Here is a 20,612-nt window from a genome sequence, read left to right on the forward strand (position 1 = left end):
CGACCACCAGCAGGCGCCCGGGGACCACAGAGCTGACCACCTGTGCCGCAAACCCTGGGGAACCACACAGGATGCCCACGCCAGAGGAGTTCACCCCCCCAACGCTCCACCACGAGGGCCCCTTTGTCCACTCCTTCTGGTAAGCGAGCACATCGTCGTGGTCTTTCAGATGGGTCTCCTGCAAAAAGCAAATATCCAAAAGCCTTTGGGACAAATATCGGAAAACTCCAGCTCGTTTCTCCCGGTTCCGCAGACCCCTCACATTAGCCGTGGCCACTGTGAAGGTCATGGCTGCTCCGGGGGGCTGTCACTCTCCATACCGTCGCTGGAGCTAGAGCTGAGTGGATGCTCTGCCCCTGCTGCACTGACCGAACTGTCGGTGTCTGTCCCCTCGATGTAGGTGACCGAAGGGACTGGGCTCACGCCCACCTCCATGTCAGAGACGGGGTCGGGCCCGGGATCGAGAACAAATCCGGGGCTGGGACCGAGGCCGGGGTCGGGGCCCCGGTCAGGGTGGGGGTCGGGGTCGGGGTCGGGGGGAGGGGGGTCGGGAGAGGGGTTGGGGCTGGAGCCCGGGTCAGGGTCAGGCCGGCGCGAGTACTCGCGGTCCGGGGTGTCGACCTGGCACGTCACCACAGGGCTCCCCTCACCTGAAAGGCACTGCGCCACAGAGAAGGGGCCCCGTGCCATGACTCTGTCTCCCTGCCCAGGGGGGAGGGAGCCTGCGGTGTCCCCCAGCTCCTGGCCGTCCTGCGTTGACGCTGGCGCTGCCCCCTCCTCCATCTCCTCCTGGTCTGCCATCACCTCCCGGTCTGCCATCACCTCCTGCTCTGGCGCCGTCACCAGAGCTGCTACCGTCTCCGGGACGAGCTCCGCCTCCCCGTAGTACTCCCTGGATGTCTTCTTCTTCTTGTCGCCCGTCTCCATCTGTCCCTTGCCAGCCTGCGACCGCTTCCTAGGCTTCTTCCTCAACACAGGCATGTGGTGCATCTCCTCCTCCTCCTCACCTGCCCCCCGTGCTGCGGTTGGTCCTGCGTCTGCTCGGGCGGGGGGGGGGGCCTTCACCACATCCGCCCAGCTCCCGACCACCCCGTCTTCGACCCGAGATGGTCCCTCCTGCGGATCGTCGCCGTCCTCCTCATGCTGCCTCCCCTTCCCCTTCCCTTTCCGTCTCGGCCGCACCACCACCGTCCATCCGGCATCCTTCCCGGCTCCCCCAGGGACCGCTCCACCACCATCCTGATGTTCGTCCTCGGTGTCCCCAGCCTCACTGCCGTCCGACTCCGTTTCTCCCACCGCCAGGCCGGATCCGTCATGGACAGCTCTGGCATACTCGGCGTTCCTAAGGAGGCAGTTGCGATACAAATGGCCAGTGTTGCCACACAAGGAACACTCTTTAACGGGGCAGTTCCGGGCCTGATGACCCCGCCGGTGGCACTTCCCACACTCCGCCGCGTTACACTCGGCCTCCCGGTGCCCGGACTCCCGACACTTCCGACAGAACGGCGGCTGATTCCCGTAGAACAAGTACCCCCTACCTGGACCAATGGCGAAAGTGGCAGGCGGGTGGGCGAAACCATCCTTACTTCTGTCGTCTGGCCTCAGCTCAACGTGATACTGCCTCTTCCCGGTCCAGACCTTGTAAGGGTCCATGATGATACGAGGGGGGTCCAACACGTCGACGTAACGACGGAGGAAGGTCGTGACGTCACTATCGGGAACAAAGGGGTCAAACATGTGCAGAATCACTGACCTTTCATTGTTGCTCTGGAGCCCCAGACACACGTAATTCTCCAGCCTGCCACTTTCCTTAGCCTTCATGATCTTCTCGGAAGCGCCGCGATGTCCTTTCTCCTCCACGAACGAGAGATCCATATAGCGCTGCGCCCGATTCCCCTGCAAGCACTTGATATCCGCCACGTCCAAACCCAGGATCCCAAAAAGGATCTCCTCTTCGAAGACGTCCCTCCCCGGCATCTCTCCATCCAGCTTCCAGATGAAGCGGATGGTCTTCCGGATCTTGGGACCCTCCTCAGCCGTCCTCGCCGCCCCGGGATCCGCAGCCATCGTTCCGCAGCCTTTGCGGCTGCCGAAGCAGCCTTCTCACCAAAACCGAAGTCTTCTGGTGTCCAAGCGTCCAATCCAGGAAACGAAAATCCGAAGCGCAGTCCAAGCCAATCCAAAGTCCAAATCCGGCAAATCCAGCAGCGTAGTCTCCTCCAGGCGGTGTCCTCTCCGGTCTTCTCTCCCCGGTCTTTTGGTGTTACCTCAGCCGCGGGCCTGCCACGTACTAAGGATCGCAGCCAAAAGGCCGAGAAGCGATGCCCGACGCCGGCCTTGGGCGGGCGCGCGGGCGTCCGGCTGGCGCGCAGCGGCGCAGGCCGACGCCTCTGGAGCCCGGTCCGCACGCGGCTGCCGGCCGCCCGGACTCCGCTCTCCCCCTCTCTTGCCTGCCTGCTTGCTCGCCTGCCTGCCCGCCAGTCCCGGGCGGGGGCCCTGCTCTTTGATCTCCTGTCAACGGCCCGACAACGACCGCAGCCGCGGGGGGCGCCAGCCGGCCGGCCTCCTTAGCTTAGGCCCCTCCCACCAGCAGCAGCCGTGCCGAGTGAGCTGCAAGCGAAAGCGGACCGTCGGCACCTGCGGGCAGAGGCAAGGGGCAGCGCTCTCTCGGGAGGGACGGGGACACACACACACCTGCCTGCCTGCCGAAAAAAAGAAAGAAAAGGTGTATATACTAAGTTTTTTGGAGGGAAAACGGCCGGCTGTCGAAAGGGGCCCGCCTGCAAGGACGGGGACACACACACACACACACACACACACACACACACACACACACACACACACACACACACAAGCCACGCCTGCCTCCCTGGAAAAAGGAGGAAAAAACTAAGTTTTTTGGAGGGAAAACGCACGGGAGCCGAAAAGGGGGCCGGCCTGCTTGCCGAGAGAGTCGAGGCGCGGGAAAGTGCACGGAGGGAGCACGGGAACGGGGAGGGGGAGAGAGAGAGACACAGAGACGCACAGATGGACGAGAGACGAGACCGGAGAGGAAGGAGCTCCGGTCCACCTCGCTTGCTTGCTAGCTACGTCTGTCTTTTCACCGCTGAGAGAAGGTAGTGCACCGTTCCCGGAGGCGCTGCAATACCGGGCCGATGCGTGGAGAGGACGGAGCAAGCTCCTGATCCAGCTCCCTGTTCCAAAAATCCGTTTAATATGTGGTCCCCCGATGGGGGACGTATCAGATATTAAACTGATAAGAACAGATTTTTTTTTTTTTTTATTTGAAAAACAGTTCAATAAAGTTCATTATTTTCATATTCACATAATTCTCAACCAAATACAGAAGTACAATGTACCGAATTCTAATAAAACATAAAGAAATACAAACTCAACCCACAATAACGGACCCATACACCAATTCATGGTAACATAACATACTGAAAACTTGTCATAAACCAAACATCGTCAAACGTGTCATAAACCACACAAAATCATTACTGTTCAAACTTAAAACCCCAAAATCCAACCCTATACCTCTTACATGTTTTAACCTGCCAAAAACCTTTATCCCCACAACCCAAACAGGTCTCATTTCCATAATCCCACCCTTTATGCAAATCATCCCTTCCTCACTCTTATTCTTCTACACTATCCTTCTCCACTCGCTTCTCTTTCTTCCAATCTTCCCGCCACACCTTTTCCGTTCTCTACAATTTTCCTCCTCCGCCTCTTTATTACTACAACATTTCCGCTCAGCCTCTCCGTTGCATTTATCTTTACCGTCTCAGCACACTGATCACTCTCACTCGCATTATGTTTCCTTTGCTCACCATTCTCCCTCACTTCCTTACACACTTCCTTAGCCCTATGCTCTCCACCGACACTCGTACCCCGAATGCTTTCCACACCTTTCACCTCACTCTCACTCCTTACAACTCCACCTTCCACACTACTCCCACTATCCTGTCCTACAACACTCCCTTCCTCGCTCGACATTCCATTGCTCTCTGTCTTCTGGTCGATAATCCCAAACATTTCCCTTCTCTCCCCACAAGCCCTATAAACATGCCCATATTCCCCACAGAAAAAACATTGCACACAATCCTTTTCCGCGTGAGTCTGCAGTCCACATCGAGCACATCTCTTACATTTACACTCTCTCGCATAGTGTCCAAACTGCCAACACCTTCTGCATGTTATGGGCTGACCTGGATAAACCAGGGACCCCGTTTCGGACCCTATTCCAAAATACCCGGGCGGATGCGATAACCCGTCTGGGGAACGCACATCCCGAAACAAGCTTATCCAATAAGTCCTCTTGCCAGTCCAAACACCTTCCCAATCCTGTTCTTTCGTTCCCGTTCCATGTAAAATCCCGTACTTCTTCAAATAACCAGCAATGTCTTCCTCTGACACGAAAGGATCCGGCACAAAAACTGTAACACGTTGCACATTGCCCGCAAACCAAGGTTCAAAACTGAAGAGGTTCAAAGGAGCCTCTTCTTTCCGTACTTGCATCTTCTCCCATAAATCATATACCAAAGTCTCGGAAACCAAAGTCACATCAAAAATACCCTTATCGCAAAAGTCCTGTAAACAAAACACATCCGACATCCGTACACCCAAACACTGCTTCAAAATCAAATTCTTAAACTCATCTCTCTTCCAGGTTCCGGGTTCTCCTCGTCCTCGGAGTAGGAAACGGATGGAGTTCTTCCTCCGCTCCTTCCTCGCTCCAAAAGGCCCAGCCATCGTTCCTGCCAATTCCAGCCAACGCTCTCAAACGCTCCTTCCAAAATCCTTCCAGGTAAATACCGCCGTCGTCACCGTCTCGTTCCTTCTCCGCACACCGATTCTCCTCGTCAGCACTGCATCAATCCTTGGCTCCACACTCCACGACCCTGCTTCAGTTCATCCAGTCCATCCGGCCTCTCCTCGCCTTCCCGACCCCCTGGACTAAGACCTCGGAATTGCGGGCTTGCCGGCTTAAACCTTGATCTTAGCCAAAAGGCCGAGAAGCGATGCCCGACGCCGGCCTTGGGCGGGCGCGCGGGCGTCCGGCTGGCGCGCAGCGGCGCAGGCCGACGCCTCTGGAGCCCGGTCCGCACGCGGCTGCCGGCCGCCCGGACTCCGCTCTCCCCCTCTCTTGCCTGCCTGCTTGCTCGCCTGCCTGCCCGCCAGTCCCGGGCGGGGGCCCTGCTCTTTGATCTCCTGTCAACGGCCCGACAACGACCGCAGCCGCGGGGGGCGCCAGCCGGCCGGCCTCCTTAGCTTAGGCCCCTCCCACCAGCAGCAGCCGTGCCGAGTGAGCTGCAAGCGAAAGCGGACCGTCGGCACCTGCGGGCAGAGGCAAGGGGCAGCGCTCTCTCGGGAGGGACGGGGACACACACACACCTGCCTGCCTGCCGAAAAAAAGAAAGAAAAGGTGTATATACTAAGTTTTTTGGAGGGAAAACGGCCGGCTGTCGAAAGGGGCCCGCCTGCAAGGACGGGGACACACACACACACACACACACACACACACACACACACACACACACACACACACACAAGCCACGCCTGCCTCCCTGGAAAAAGGAGGAAAAAACTAAGTTTTTTGGAGGGAAAACGCACGGGAGCCGAAAAGGGGGCCGGCCTGCTTGCCGAGAGAGTCGAGGCGCGGGAAAGTGCACGGAGGGAGCACGGGAACGGGGAGGGGGAGAGAGAGAGACACAGAGACGCACAGATGGACGAGAGACGAGACCGGAGAGGAAGGAGCTCCGGTCCACCTCGCTTGCTTGCTAGCTACGTCTGTCTTTTCACCGCTGAGAGAAGGTAGTGCACCGTTCCCGGAGGCGCTGCAATACCGGGCCGATGCGTGGAGAGGACGGAGCAAGCTCCTGATCCAGCTCCCTGTTCCAAAAATCCGTTTAATATGTGGTCCCCCGATGGGGGACGTATCAGATATTAAACTGATAAGAACAGATACTACACTTGATCTTAGCCAAAAGGCCGAGAAGCGATGCCCGACGCCGGCCTTGGGCGGGCGCGCGGGCGTCCGGCTGGCGCGCAGCGGCGCAGGCCGACGCCTCTGGAGCCCGGTCCGCACGCGGCTGCCGGCCGCCCGGACTCCGCTCTCCCCCTCTCTTGCCTGCCTGCTTGCTCGCCTGCCTGCCCGCCAGTCCCGGGCGGGGGCCCTGCTCTTTGATCTCCTGTCAACGGCCCGACAACGACCGCAGCCGCGGGGGGCGCCAGCCGGCCGGCCTCCTTAGCTTAGGCCCCTCCCACCAGCAGCAGCCGTGCCGAGTGAGCTGCAAGCGAAAGCGGACCGTCGGCACCTGCGGGCAGAGGCAAGGGGCAGCGCTCTCTCGGGAGGGACGGGGACACACACACACCTGCCTGCCTGCCGAAAAAAAGAAAGAAAAGGTGTATATACTAAGTTTTTTGGAGGGAAAACGGCCGGCTGTCGAAAGGGGCCCGCCTGCAAGGACGGGGACACACACACACACACACACACACACACACACACACACACACACACACACACACACAAGCCACGCCTGCCTCCCTGGAAAAAGGAGGAAAAAACTAAGTTTTTTGGAGGGAAAACGCACGGGAGCCGAAAAGGGGGCCGGCCTGCTTGCCGAGAGAGTCGAGGCGCGGGAAAGTGCACGGAGGGAGCACGGGAACGGGGAGGGGGAGAGAGAGAGACACAGAGACGCACAGATGGACGAGAGACGAGACCGGAGAGGAAGGAGCTCCGGTCCACCTCGCTTGCTTGCTAGCTACGTCTGTCTTTTCACCGCTGAGAGAAGGTAGTGCACCGTTCCCGGAGGCGCTGCAATACCGGGCCGATGCGTGGAGAGGACGGAGCAAGCTCCTGATCCAGCTCCCTGTTCCAAAAATCCGTTTAATATGTGGTCCCCCGATGGGGGACGTATCAGATATTAAACTGATAAGAACAGATACTACACTTGATCTTAGCCAAAAGGCCGAGAAGCGATGCCCGACGCCGGCCTTGGGCGGGCGCGCGGGCGTCCGGCTGGCGCGCAGCGGCGCAGGCCGACGCCTCTGGAGCCCGGTCCGCACGCGGCTGCCGGCCGCCCGGACTCCGCTCTCCCCCTCTCTTGCCTGCCTGCTTGCTCGCCTGCCTGCCCGCCAGTCCCGGGCGGGGGCCCTGCTCTTTGATCTCCTGTCAACGGCCCGACAACGACCGCAGCCGCGGGGGGCGCCAGCCGGCCGGCCTCCTTAGCTTAGGCCCCTCCCACCAGCAGCAGCCGTGCCGAGTGAGCTGCAAGCGAAAGCGGACCGTCGGCACCTGCGGGCAGAGGCAAGGGGCAGCGCTCTCTCGGGAGGGACGGGGACACACACACACCTGCCTGCCTGCCGAAAAAAAGAAAGAAAAGGTGTATATACTAAGTTTTTTGGAGGGAAAACGGCCGGCTGTCGAAAGGGGCCCGCCTGCAAGGACGGGGACACACACACACACACACACACACACACACACACACACACACACAAGCCACGCCTGCCTCCCTGGAAAAAGGAGGAAAAAACTAAGTTTTTTGGAGGGAAAACGCACGGGAGCCGAAAAGGGGGCCGGCCTGCTTGCCGAGAGAGTCGAGGCGCGGGAAAGTGCACGGAGGGAGCACGGGAACGGGGAGGGGGAGAGAGAGAGACACAGAGACGCACAGATGGACGAGAGACGAGACCGGAGAGGAAGGAGCTCCGGTCCACCTCGCTTGCTTGCTAGCTACGTCTGTCTTTTCACCGCTGAGAGAAGGTAGTGCACCGTTCCCGGAGGCGCTGCAATACCGGGCCGATGCGTGGAGAGGACGGAGCAAGCTCCTGATCCAGCTCCCTGTTCCAAAAATCCGTTTAATATGTGGTCCCCCGATGGGGGACGTATCAGATATTAAACTGATAAGAACAGATACTACACTTGATCTTAGCCAAAAGGCCGAGAAGCGATGCCCGACGCCGGCCTTGGGCGGGCGCGCGGGCGTCCGGCTGGCGCGCAGCGGCGCAGGCCGACGCCTCTGGAGCCCGGTCCGCACGCGGCTGCCGGCCGCCCGGACTCCGCTCTCCCCCTCTCTTGCCTGCCTGCTTGCTCGCCTGCCTGCCCGCCAGTCCCGGGCGGGGGCCCTGCTCTTTGATCTCCTGTCAACGGCCCGACAACGACCGCAGCCGCGGGGGGCGCCAGCCGGCCGGCCTCCTTAGCTTAGGCCCCTCCCACCAGCAGCAGCCGTGCCGAGTGAGCTGCAAGCGAAAGCGGACCGTCGGCACCTGCGGGCAGAGGCAAGGGGCAGCGCTCTCTCGGGAGGGACGGGGACACACACACACCTGCCTGCCTGCCGAAAAAAAGAAAGAAAAGGTGTATATACTAAGTTTTTTGGAGGGAAAACGGCCGGCTGTCGAAAGGGGCCCGCCTGCAAGGACGGGGACACACACACACACACACACACACACACACACACACACACACACAAGCCACGCCTGCCTCCCTGGAAAAAGGAGGAAAAAACTAAGTTTTTTGGAGGGAAAACGCACGGGAGCCGAAAAGGGGGCCGGCCTGCTTGCCGAGAGAGTCGAGGCGCGGGAAAGTGCACGGAGGGAGCACGGGAACGGGGAGGGGGAGAGAGAGAGACACAGAGACGCACAGATGGACGAGAGACGAGACCGGAGAGGAAGGAGCTCCGGTCCACCTCGCTTGCTTGCTAGCTACGTCTGTCTTTTCACCGCTGAGAGAAGGTAGTGCACCGTTCCCGGAGGCGCTGCAATACCGGGCCGATGCGTGGAGAGGACGGAGCAAGCTCCTGATCCAGCTCCCTGTTCCAAAAATCCGTTTAATATGTGGTCCCCCGATGGGGGACGTATCAGATATTAAACTGATAAGAACAGATACTACACTTGATCTTAGCCAAAAGGCCGAGAAGCGATGCCCGACGCCGGCCTTGGGCGGGCGCGCGGGCGTCCGGCTGGCGCGCAGCGGCGCAGGCCGACGCCTCTGGAGCCCGGTCCGCACGCGGCTGCCGGCCGCCCGGACTCCGCTCTCCCCCTCTCTTGCCTGCCTGCTTGCTCGCCTGCCTGCCCGCCAGTCCCGGGCGGGGGCCCTGCTCTTTGATCTCCTGTCAACGGCCCGACAACGACCGCAGCCGCGGGGGGCGCCAGCCGGGGCCGGCCTCCTTAGCTTAGGCCCCTCCCACCAGCAGCAGCCGTGCCGAGTGAGCTGCAAGCGAAAGCGGACCGTCGGCACCTGCGGGCAGAGGCAAGGGGCAGCGCTCTCTCGGGAGGGACGGGGACACACACACACCTGCCTGCCTGCCGAAAAAAAGAAAGAAAAGGTGTATATACTAAGTTTTTTGGAGGGAAAACGGCCGGCTGTCGAAAGGGGCCCGCCTGCAAGGACGGGGACACACACACACACACACACACACACACACACACACACACACACACACACACACACACACAAGCCACGCCTGCCTCCCTGGAAAAAGGAGGAAAAAACTAAGTTTTTTGGAGGGAAAACGCACGGGAGCCGAAAAGGGGGCCGGCCTGCTTGCCGAGAGAGTCGAGGCGCGGGAAAGTGCACGGAGGGAGCACGGGAACGGGGAGGGGGAGAGAGAGAGACACAGAGACGCACAGATGGACGAGAGACGAGACCGGAGAGGAAGGAGCTCCGGTCCACCTCGCTTGCTTGCTAGCTACGTCTGTCTTTTCACCGCTGAGAGAAGGTAGTGCACCGTTCCCGGAGGCGCTGCAATACCGGGCCGATGCGTGGAGAGGACGGAGCAAGCTCCTGATCCAGCTCCCTGTTCCAAAAATCCGTTTAATATGTGGTCCCCCGATGGGGGACGTATCAGATATTAAACTGATAAGAACAGATACTACACTTGATCTTAGCCAAAAGGCCGAGAAGCGATGCCCGACGCCGGCCTTGGGCGGGCGCGCGGGCGTCCGGCTGGCGCGCAGCGGCGCAGGCCGACGCCTCTGGAGCCCGGTCCGCACGCGGCTGCCGGCCGCCCGGACTCCGCTCTCCCCCTCTCTTGCCTGCCTGCTTGCTCGCCTGCCTGCCCGCCAGTCCCGGGCGGGGGCCCTGCTCTTTGATCTCCTGTCAACGGCCCGACAACGACCGCAGCCGCGGGGGGCGCCAGCCGGCCGGCCTCCTTAGCTTAGGCCCCTCCCACCAGCAGCAGCCGTGCCGAGTGAGCTGCAAGCGAAAGCGGACCGTCGGCACCTGCGGGCAGAGGCAAGGGGCAGCGCTCTCTCGGGAGGGACGGGGACACACACACACCTGCCTGCCTGCCGAAAAAAAGAAAGAAAAGGTGTATATACTAAGTTTTTTGGAGGGAAAACGGCCGGCTGTCGAAAGGGGCCCGCCTGCAAGGACGGGGACACACACACACACACACACACACACACACACACACACACACACACACACACACACACACACACAAGCCACGCCTGCCTCCCTGGAAAAAGGAGGAAAAAACTAAGTTTTTTGGAGGGAAAACGCACGGGAGCCGAAAAGGGGGCCGGCCTGCTTGCCGAGAGAGTCGAGGCGCGGGAAAGTGCACGGAGGGAGCACGGGAACGGGGAGGGGGAGAGAGAGAGACACAGAGACGCACAGATGGACGAGAGACGAGACCGGAGAGGAAGGAGCTCCGGTCCACCTCGCTTGCTTGCTAGCTACGTCTGTCTTTTCACCGCTGAGAGAAGGTAGTGCACCGTTCCCGGAGGCGCTGCAATACCGGGCCGATGCGTGGAGAGGACGGAGCAAGCTCCTGATCCAGCTCCCTGTTCCAAAAATCCGTTTAATATGTGGTCCCCCGATGGGGGACGTATCAGATATTAAACTGATAAGAACAGATTTTTTTTTTTTTTTTTTTTTTTTTTTTTTATATTTTTATTAGAAAAAAGTTCGTTAACAAATCATAAAACAGTCCCACACCAACACCCCCCTAATGTCCCGTGCACAAAGCCTTCCAGCGCTCTTTTGCTGCAGCAAACCCCCATCTGCGAATGTCCCACTGGACCCTCCTGGCCACCTCCTCCTTCACCCTCCGCAGGATCCCAAAAGCAGGCTTCTCCACGCCGTGCTTCACCAGGTCTGTCCGGGCATCCCAGATGAAGGCCTTGACCAGGCTGACCAGTAGCCACAGCAGGAATTTCCGGTTCCGGCCCCGGATGCCGGCGATCCCTTTCAGGACGGACGCTTGCGTGATGGGGGAATCGGGGCTTACCTGTGCAAAGAGGGTCCCGCACGATCTCCACACCCTCTGGGCGAAGGCACACTCCCAGAAGACGTGACCCACCGTCTCTTCGCCCGCGCAGCCGTGTCGCGGGCACAGGCTCTGTCTGGAGAGCCCGTGCGCATGCATGACGGCCCTGACCGTCAGCCGACCCCACACGCAGAGCCAGTTCAGGTCCTTCAGCTTGTTATCCAGCCCCTCCGGCTGGACCCGCTGCCAGATGATCCGGGACACACCCGGGATCGCCGGCCGTTCTTCCGCCTTCACCATCCTGTACATGGTCCTGTGATTCAAACAGTTCGTCCCTTCCTTGATCCCCGGGTGTGCCCGCAGCCACCGCACTGCGTGGCGGTAGTGCAGCGGGAGCCGCTCTGCTTTGGGGGTCGTGTTGGTCCAGACCGTCAGGTGCCGCATGCTCGCCGCCAGCCAGAGACTGACAAACCGGCTGCACAGGTGGGCCGGGTTGTCGTGCAGAACCGTGCACAGGCTCGCTATGAAGGCGCAGTCCAACTTCGCCGGGAAGTCCAAGATCCCCCGACCCCCATCGGCCAGGGGTCTGTACATATCACACCTCTTCACCCGTTCGTAGGTGTGACCCCAGACGAAGTTGAAGATGCTCCTCACCAGATCTCTCCGCTTCCGGACCGGCAGGGGGTACACTACCGCCAGGTGGAGAAGCAGAGGCAGGACTTCCGCCTTCAGTACCAGCGCCTTCCCGATCCAGGTTAGCGATCGTTGCTGCCACAGGCCTAGCTTCCGGTTGACTTTCCGGAACCCGGCCTCCCAGTTGACACCTCCAGGATCTGTGGAGTGAAAGCTCACCCCCAGGATCTTCAGCGGCCCAGTCGTCCGTGACAGACCGCCAAAGTCCCGCGGCTCACTCGGCCAGGTCCCGAAGACCTTCACTAAGCTCTTGGCCCTGTTCAGTCGGGCGCCGGTACCTCTTGAGAAATCCTCGACAATGCTGAGCGCCCTCCCCAGGCCGCCTTCAGAGCCCAGGAAGAGCGTGACGTCGTCTGCATATGCCGCGATCTTCGCCATCTGCCCTCCTCCACCTGGCACCAGGATCCCATCCACTCCCGGATCCCTCCTGAGCTGGTCCAGGAGGATCTCTAGGAAAAGCACATACAGCAGGGGCGAGAGAGGACAGCCCTGTCGCACACCACACCGCACTGGAATATGCCCGCCCAACGCTCCGTTGACGCATACCCGGGATGCTACCCCGTTGTACAAGGTCCGGACCCACCTGACAAACCCGTCCGGCAGACCCTTCCTCTTCAGGAGTGCCCACAGAATCTCGTGATGGACCCGGTCAAAGGCCTTGGTCTGGTCGAGGCTCACCAGCAGGAGCGGCAGGCCTCTATCTTCCACCCACGCGATGACGTCGCGGATCAGCTGCAGGGTCCAGCTGATCTTGCGGCCTGCCACACCACACGTCTGGTCAGCCTGCACCAAGGCCGGCATCACTGTTCTCAGGCGGCCGCCCAGCACCCTGGCCAAGATCTTATAGTCAGTGCACAGGAGCTGGATTGGCCGCCAATTCCCCAGGTCTGCCTTGTCACCTCCCTTATGGACGAGGGAGATGACACCGATCTTCATGGTGGCACCGAGCCCATCACGATCCAGCACCTCGTTGAATACCTGCACCAAGAGCGGCTCCAGCTGGTCAAAAAAGGTGAGGTAAAACTCGGTCGGTAGACCGTCTATGCCAGGGACAGTGCCCTTCCTCATCCCCATCAGGGCAGATCGGATCTCTGCCCCTGACACTGCCCCGCCCAGAGCAGCGGGGTCGTCTACCGCCGGCTCCACTCCGTCCAGGAGCCTGCTCCTGATACCGGCGTCGGTCTCCTTCTCAGCAAACAGGGTGCTGTAATATTCTGTGGCACACTCCAACATCCCGGGTATGGAAGTGGCTACAGACCCGTCCGTCCTCCGAACGCCGTCAAAGAAGCCTCGCTCTTGTTGCCTCCTCACGGCGCCGAAGAACTGGGACGAGCAGCTTTCGTCATTCTCCCTCCAGACTCCACGGAGCCTGAAAAGAAAGTCCTTAGCCCACTGCAGCCACTTACCCCTAAGCAGGCTCTTGATGTGGGCGATCTTCTCCCCCTCGTAAGCGCCCCCTTGGTTCAGCTGCGCATACAGTGCCTCGAGCTCCTCCTGGAGCTTGGTGCACTGGCGGTCCTCCAAACTGCGGCGGATCCTGCAGTACTTCTTCGTCACCACCGCGATGGTGCGCTTACAGGACTCCCACCAGTGCACCGCCGAACTGAAGGCGTCCCTCCTCTCCGCACATGCCCTCAGCACTGTAGCGATCTTCCTCTGGTATCTCGCCTCCTGCAGGACTTGCCTGTTCAGCTTCCAGTATCCGGCCTGGAAACGAGGGTCCTCAACACCAAAGGAAGCCGTCAGCATGTGATGGTCGGAAAACCAAGTAGGGGTCGCTTGCCTGCTTAGGGTCGTCCAGTTCGCCGAAGTGAAGACATAATCCAGCCGCCTGAAGGTCCCCCTTCCGTTGTCCCAGGTGTGATGTGCGACATTCTGAAATCCGTCCCGCAGGCCAAAATCTGCAATCAGAGACCGTAACCCATGGGCACCCTCACCTTGTGAGTCCCCCAGGTCGATGTTAAAATCCCCGCCGATGATCAGCTCTCTGTTTGTGTACAGCAGGGGCTCCAGATCTTTCAGGAAGGAGCCCTGCTGCCGCCGGTCCGCCGGGACATACACACCGATCAGCCGGGTCCGCACCCCGTGCCGGGTCCCGTCGACCACCAGCAGGCGCCCGGGGACCACAGAGCTGACCACCTGTGCCGCAAACCCTGGGGAACCACACAGGATGCCCACGCCAGAGGAGTTCACCCCCCCAACGCTCCACCACGAGGGCCCCTTTGTCCACTCCTTCTGGTAAGCGAGCACATCGTCGTGGTCTTTCAGATGGGTCTCCTGCAAAAAGCAAATATCCAAAAGCCTTTGGGACAAATATCGGAAAACTCCAGCTCGTTTCTCCCGGTTCCGCAGACCCCTCACATTAGCCGTGGCCACTGTGAAGGTCATGGCTGCTCCGGGGGGCTGTCACTCTCCATACCGTCGCTGGAGCTAGAGCTGAGTGGATGCTCTGCCCCTGCTGCACTGACCGAACTGTCGGTGTCTGTCCCCTCGATGTAGGTGACCGAAGGGACTGGGCTCACGCCCACCTCCATGTCAGAGACGGGGTCGGGCCCGGGATCGAGAACAAATCCGGGGCTGGGACCGAGGCCGGGGTCGGGGCCCCGGTCAGGGTGGGGGTCGGGGTCGGGGTCGGGGGGAGGGGGGTCGGGAGAGGGGTTGGGGCTGGAGCCCGGGTCAGGGTCAGGCCGGCGCGAGTACTCGCGGTCCGGGGTGTCGACCTGGCACGTCACCACAGGGCTCCCCTCACCTGAAAGGCACTGCGCCACAGAGAAGGGGCCCCGTGCCATGACTCTGTCTCCCTGCCCAGGGGGGAGGGAGCCTGCGGTGTCCCCCAGCTCCTGGCCGTCCTGCGTTGACGCTGGCGCTGCCCCCTCCTCCATCTCCTCCTGGTCTGCCATCACCTCCCGGTCTGCCATCACCTCCTGCTCTGGCGCCGTCACCAGAGCTGCTACCGTCTCCGGGACGAGCTCCGCCTCCCCGTAGTACTCCCTGGATGTCTTCTTCTTCTTGTCGCCCGTCTCCATCTGTCCCTTGCCAGCCTGCGACCGCTTCCTAGTCTTCTTCCTCAACACAGGCATGTGGTGCATCTCCTCCTCCTCCTCACCTGCCCCCCGCGCTGCGGTTGGTCCTGCGTCTGCTCGGGCGGGGGGGGCCTTCACCACATCCGCCCAGCTCCCGACCACCCCGTCTTCGGCCCGAGATGGTCCCTCCTGCGGGTCGTCGCCGTCCTCCTCATGCTGCCTCCCCTTCCCCTTCCCTTTCCGTCTCGGCCGCACCACCACCGTCCATCCGGCATCCTTCCCGGCTCCCCCAGGGACCGCTCCACCACCATCCTGATGTTCGTCCTCGGTGTCCCCAGCCTCACTGCCTTCCGACTCCGTTTCTCCCACCGCCAGGCCGGATCCGTCATGGACAGCTCTGGCATACTCGGCGTTCCTAAGGAGGCAGTTGCGATACAAATGGCCAGTGTTGCCACACAAGGAACACTCTTTAACGGGACAATTCCGGGCCTGATGACCCCGCCGGTGGCACTTCCCACACTCCGCCGCGTTGCACTCGGCCTCCCGGTGCCCGGACTCCCGACACTTCCGACAGAACGGCGGCTGATTCCCGTAGAACAAGTACCCCCTACCTGGACCAATGGCGAAAGTGGCAGGCGGGTGGGCGAAACCGTCCTTACTTCTGTCGTCTGGCCTCAGCTCAACGTGATACTGCCTCTTCCCGGTCCAGACCTTGTAGGGGTCCATGATGATACGAGGGGGGTCCAACACGTCGACGTAACGACGGAGGAAGGTCGTGACGTCACTATCGGGAACAAAGGGGTCAAACATGTGCAGAATCACTGACCTTTCATTGTTGCTCTGGAGCCCCAGACACACGTAATTCTCCAGCCTGCCACTTTCCTTAGCCTTCATGATCTTCTCGGAAGCGCCACGATGTCCTTTCTCCTCCACGAACGAGAGATCCATATAGCGCTGCGCCCGATTCCCCTGCAAGCACTTGATATCCGCCACGTCCAAACCCAGGATCCCAAAAAGGATCTCCTCTTCGAAGACGTCCCTCCCCGGCATCTCTCCATCCGGCTTCCAGATGAAGCGGATGGTCTTCCGGATCTTGGGACCCTCCTCAGCCGTCCTCGCCGCCCCGGGATCCGCAGCCATCGTTCCGCAGCCTTTGCGGCTGCCGAAGCAGCCTTCTCACCAAAACCGAAGTCTTCTGGTGTCCAAGCGTCCAATCCAGGAAACGAAAATCCGAAGCGCAGTCCAAGCCAATCCAAAGTCCAAATCCGGCAAATCCAGCAGCGTAGTCTCCTCCAGGCGGTGTCCTCTCCGGTCTTCTCTCCCCGGTCTTTTGGTGTTACCTCAGCCGCGGGCCTGCCACGTACTAAGGATCGCAGCCAAAAGGCCGAGAAGCGATGCCCGACGCCGGCCTTGGGCGGGCGCGCGGGCGTCCGGCTGGCGCGCAGCGGCGCAGGCCGACGCCTCTGGAGCCCGGTCCGCACGCGGCTGCCGGCCGCCCGGACTCCGCTCTCCCCCTCTCTTGCCTGCCTGCTTGCTCGCCTGCCTGCCCGCCAGTCCCGGGCGGGGGCCCTGCTCTTTGATCTCCTGTCAACGGCCCGACAACGACCGCAGCCGCGGGGGGCGCCAGCCGGCCGGCCTCCTTAGCTTAGGCCCCTCCCACCAGCAGCAGCCGTGCCGAGTGAGCTGCAAGCGAAAGCGGACCGTCGGCACCTGCGGGCAGAGGCAAGGGGCAGCGCTCTCTCGGGAGGGACGGGGACACACACACACCTGCCTGCCTGCCGAAAAAAAGAAAGAAAAGGTGTATATACTAAGTTTTTTGGAGGGAAAACGGCCGGCTGTCGAAAGGGGCCCGCCTGCAAGGACGGGGACACACACACACACACACACACACACACACACACACACACACACACACACACACACACAAGCCACGCCTGCCTCCCTGGAAAAAGGAGGAAAAAACTAAGTTTTTTGGAGGGAAAACGCACGGGAGCCGAAAAGGGGGCCGGCCTGCTTGCCGAGAGAGTCGAGGCGCGGGAAAGTGCACGGAGGGAGCACGGGAACGGGGAGGGGGAGAGAGAGAGACACAGAGACGCACAGATGGACGAGAGACGAGACCGGAGAGGAAGGAGCTCCGGTCCACCTCGCTTGCTTGCTAGCTACGTCTGTCTTTTCACCGCTGAGAGAAGGTAGTGCACCGTTCCCGGAGGCGCTGCAATACCGGGCCGATGCGTGGAGAGGACGGAGCAAGCTCCTGATCCAGCTCCCTGTTCCAAAAATCCGTTTAATATGTGGTCCCCCGATGGGGGACGTATCAGATATTAAACTGATAAGAACAGATACTACACTTGATCTTAGCCAAAAGGCCGAGAAGCGATGCCCGACGCCGGCCTTGGGCGGGCGCGCGGGCGTCCGGCTGGCGCGCAGCGGCGCAGGCCGACGCCTCTGGAGCCCGGTCCGCACGCGGCTGCCGGCCGCCCGGACTCCGCTCTCCCCCTCTCTTGCCTGCCTGCTTGCTCGCCTGCCTGCCCGCCAGTCCCGGGCGGGGGCCCTGCTCTTTGATCTCCTGTCAACGGCCCGACAACGACCGCAGCCGCGGGGGGCGCCAGCCGGCCGGCCTCCTTAGCTTAGGCCCCTCCCACCAGCAGCAGCCGTGCCGAGTGAGCTGCAAGCGAAAGCGGACCGTCGGCACCTGCGGGCAGAGGCAAGGGGCAGCGCTCTCTCGGGAGGGACGGGGACACACACACACCTGCCTGCCTGCCGAAAAAAAGAAAGAAAAGGTGTATATACTAAGTTTTTTGGAGGGAAAACGGCCGGCTGTCGAAAGGGGCCCGCCTGCAAGGACGGGGACACACACACACACACACACACACACACACACACACACACACACAAGCCACGCCTGCCTCCCTGGAAAAAGGAGGAAAAAACTAAGTTTTTTGGAGGGAAAACGCACGGGAGCCGAAAAGGGGGCCGGCCTGCTTGCCGAGAGAGTCGAGGCGCGGGAAAGTGCACGGAGGGAGCACGGGAACGGGGAGGGGGAGAGAGAGAGACACAGAGACGCACAGATGGACGAGAGACGAGACCGGAGAGGAAGGAGCTCCGGTCCACCTCGCTTGCTTGCTAGCTACGTCTGTCTTTTCACCGCTGAGAGAAGGTAGTGCACCGTTCCCGGAGGCGCTGCAATACCGGGCCGATGCGTGGAGAGGACGGAGCAAGCTCCTGATCCAGCTCCCTGTTCCAAAAATCCGTTTAATATGTGGTCCCCCGATGGGGGACGTATCAGATATTAAACTGATAAGAACAGATTTTTTTTTTTTTTTTATTACAAAAGTATAAAACTTACATCAAAAATACATAAACAGAGTCCAAGACATTAAACATTACCATCGTACATCATTGAAACAGAAAAACAGGGTTCAACACAAAATTACATACATATTCTTACAACAAAACTAAACCCTTCCACCTCTCCCGGGCAGCGTGATATCCCCACCTCTGTGTATCTCTTTTTATTCGGCATTTTATTTCATGTAGTACTTTCTGATAGACGCTGTGCACCGTTATTACTTTCCCCTTTTTAATCAGAATGTCCCGAGCCGTCCACATCTCTGCTTTAATCATACTTATTATCAACCATAGTAAAAAGTTGACGCTGCCCACTTTGCCCCCCCCCTTTATTCCATACAGCACTACTGCCATTGAGATACTAAAAGATTCGTCCAACAGCCTGAAGAAGCGGTTACATTTCTTCCAAACTTTTTGTGCAAAACCACACTCCATTAAAGCATGTTTAATTGTCTCAGGGCTCTTACATCCCTCTCTTGGACATGTTGCAGACTTTGTCAATTTGTGCTTATAGAGCACTTCTCTAACCGGCAATCTTCCCCACACAATTCTCCAATTAAGATCAATAAACTTATGGTCCAAACCCCGTGGCTGGATTCGGGACCACACAGCTTCTTTTCCTCTCCGCTCTGCCGGAACCTTGGTTGTCTCTATTATTTGCTGGTATAGACATCTGTGTTTCAGTAATATCGAGGCGTCCCCCTTGTCCCAATATTTCCTCATCCACCCTGTTGCATGTTTATAATACCAGGGGAGGTCTCCCCCGTGCGGCACAGCGTTCGACCATGTCACCACCATTCTCATATGCTGCGCCAGCCAAAATCTCACAAAATACTGATAAGCATGATTCACAGGTGAGTTCAAAGCAACACACAGGTTAGACACATAGATACAGTCCAACTTCATTGGAAAGTCAGGGACTTCTCTGCCACCCTGTTCTATTTGTCGAACCATATCCACTCTTTTAATGTATTCGTATTTCCCTCCCCATATAAAACGAAACACCTCACCAACTAAAAGGCGTCTGTACCTTGCCGGCAGTGGGTACACGTATACCAAATACACTAAAAGCGGTAAAATGTCGACTTTCAAGATTAAAACCTTCCCAACTAGGGTCAGCTTTAACTTGCTCCATAATCCCAGCTTCCTTCTGACTTCCTTGATTCTAGAGGCCCAGTTGCATTGCCCCGATCCCCTCCGTAAAAAGTCAAGACCCAAGATCTTGATGGGTCCTGTACATAATCTAAAACCACTGGCCCACTGCTGTGATATCTCGCTAGAACCAAAAGCCTTCACCGTACTTTTCTCTGCATTTAGACAGGCGCCCGATGCTCTCGCAAAGACTTTAAAAACATCCAAAGCGAAGGTCAAACTAGATGTTGTGCCTGCTAATAAAGTTACATCATCTGCATACATGGTTAATTTAACTCTTTCGCCTCCGCTCCCAGGCAAGATCAAGCCATCTATTTTGTCCTCTCTTCTAATTGCACATGCGAAAGGCTCTATGTAGATCGCAAATAACAAAGGCGAGAGAGGGCAACCTTGCCTCACTCCGGCTTTCTGGTTGATAAAATCTCCTATCCAACCATTCACTGCCGCTCTGCTCCCCACGTCGTTGTATAGGGTTCTGATCCAGCTGATCACCGTTGGTCCAAAACCTAAGTTCTCCAAAACCAGCCATAAGAATTTGTGCGAGACCCTGTCAAAAGCCTTCTCCAGATCTAAGTTGGCTAATAATAGAGGAACCTTCCTCTGTTCAGCCCATGATACAGCATCCCTTAATAACTGCAGGGTCCATTTTCCCGACCTCCCTTTCACTCCACTAGTCTGGTCCTTGCCTATTATGCTCGGCATCACCTGAGCTACACGATAGACAAGCGCTTTTGCCATTATCTTATAATCAGCGCATAAAAGCGTTAGGGGCCTCCAGTTTTTCAAGGACGTACGGTCTCCTTTCTTAAAAATCAGGGTTAAAATGCCTTCCCTCATGGACTTACCCATACGTTCCTTGCTAAAAATCTCTTTTATTAGTTCCAAAAGAAAAGGACCTAAAATTCTCCAGAAAGTGCCATAGAACTCTACTGGAATTCCATCAACCCCCGGCACCTTCCCCCTTTTCAGAGACTTCATCGCCTCTTCCAGCTCAAGCAGTTCAAAAGGTTTTTCCAAATCAGCTTTCTGTTCTTCTGACAGGGTTGTCTGCAAGTTCTGAAGTATCGCTCCCGCTGCTTCCCTTTCACTTACCTTTTCTGAAAAAAGGTTCCCATAAAAACTAGATACTTCTCGCAGCATTCCCTCTTGGTCTGTAATCTGTCCACCACCAGAGTCAGAGACAGCT

General features: G+C 58.9%; 8 non-coding genes and 1 pseudogene across 8 annotated transcripts; all 9 read right to left on the reverse strand.

Annotated features, from left to right (window-relative positions):
• Positions 1-3,114: 3,114 nt before the first annotated feature.
• Positions 3,115-3,296, reverse strand: LOC148808241 (U2 spliceosomal RNA). The gene has a single exon (XR_016088312.1). It is a non-coding gene; the product is annotated as a U2 spliceosomal RNA (small nuclear RNA).
• A 2,519-nt stretch (positions 3,297-5,815) lies between these two features.
• On the reverse strand, positions 5,816-6,006 carry LOC148808242 (U2 spliceosomal RNA). Its single transcript, XR_016088305.1, has one exon. It is a non-coding gene; the product is annotated as a U2 spliceosomal RNA (small nuclear RNA).
• A 789-nt stretch (positions 6,007-6,795) lies between these two features.
• Positions 6,796-6,986, reverse strand: LOC148808243 (U2 spliceosomal RNA). Its single transcript, XR_016088306.1, has one exon. It is a non-coding gene; the product is annotated as a U2 spliceosomal RNA (small nuclear RNA).
• A 777-nt stretch (positions 6,987-7,763) lies between these two features.
• On the reverse strand, positions 7,764-7,954 carry LOC148808244 (U2 spliceosomal RNA). Its single transcript, XR_016088307.1, has one exon. It is a non-coding gene; the product is annotated as a U2 spliceosomal RNA (small nuclear RNA).
• Positions 7,955-8,731: 777 nt separating this feature from the next.
• LOC148808245 (U2 spliceosomal RNA) lies at positions 8,732-8,922 on the reverse strand. The gene has a single exon (XR_016088308.1). It is a non-coding gene; the product is annotated as a U2 spliceosomal RNA (small nuclear RNA).
• Positions 8,923-9,717: 795 nt separating this feature from the next.
• On the reverse strand, positions 9,718-9,908 carry LOC148808246 (U2 spliceosomal RNA). The gene has a single exon (XR_016088309.1). It is a non-coding gene; the product is annotated as a U2 spliceosomal RNA (small nuclear RNA).
• A 797-nt stretch (positions 9,909-10,705) lies between these two features.
• On the reverse strand, positions 10,706-10,910 carry LOC148808247 (U2 spliceosomal RNA; annotated as a pseudogene).
• A 6,203-nt stretch (positions 10,911-17,113) lies between these two features.
• LOC148808248 (U2 spliceosomal RNA) lies at positions 17,114-17,304 on the reverse strand. The gene has a single exon (XR_016088310.1). It is a non-coding gene; the product is annotated as a U2 spliceosomal RNA (small nuclear RNA).
• Positions 17,305-18,081: 777 nt separating this feature from the next.
• On the reverse strand, positions 18,082-18,272 carry LOC148808249 (U2 spliceosomal RNA). Its single transcript, XR_016088311.1, has one exon. It is a non-coding gene; the product is annotated as a U2 spliceosomal RNA (small nuclear RNA).
• Between the last annotated feature and the right edge of the window lie 2,340 nt (positions 18,273-20,612).

Source organism: Atractosteus spatula, unplaced genomic scaffold (assembly GCF_055471065.1).
Source record: "Atractosteus spatula isolate fAtrSpa1 unplaced genomic scaffold, fAtrSpa1.hap1 Scaffold_233, whole genome shotgun sequence".
Taxonomy (NCBI): Eukaryota; Metazoa; Chordata; class Actinopteri; order Semionotiformes; family Lepisosteidae; genus Atractosteus; species Atractosteus spatula.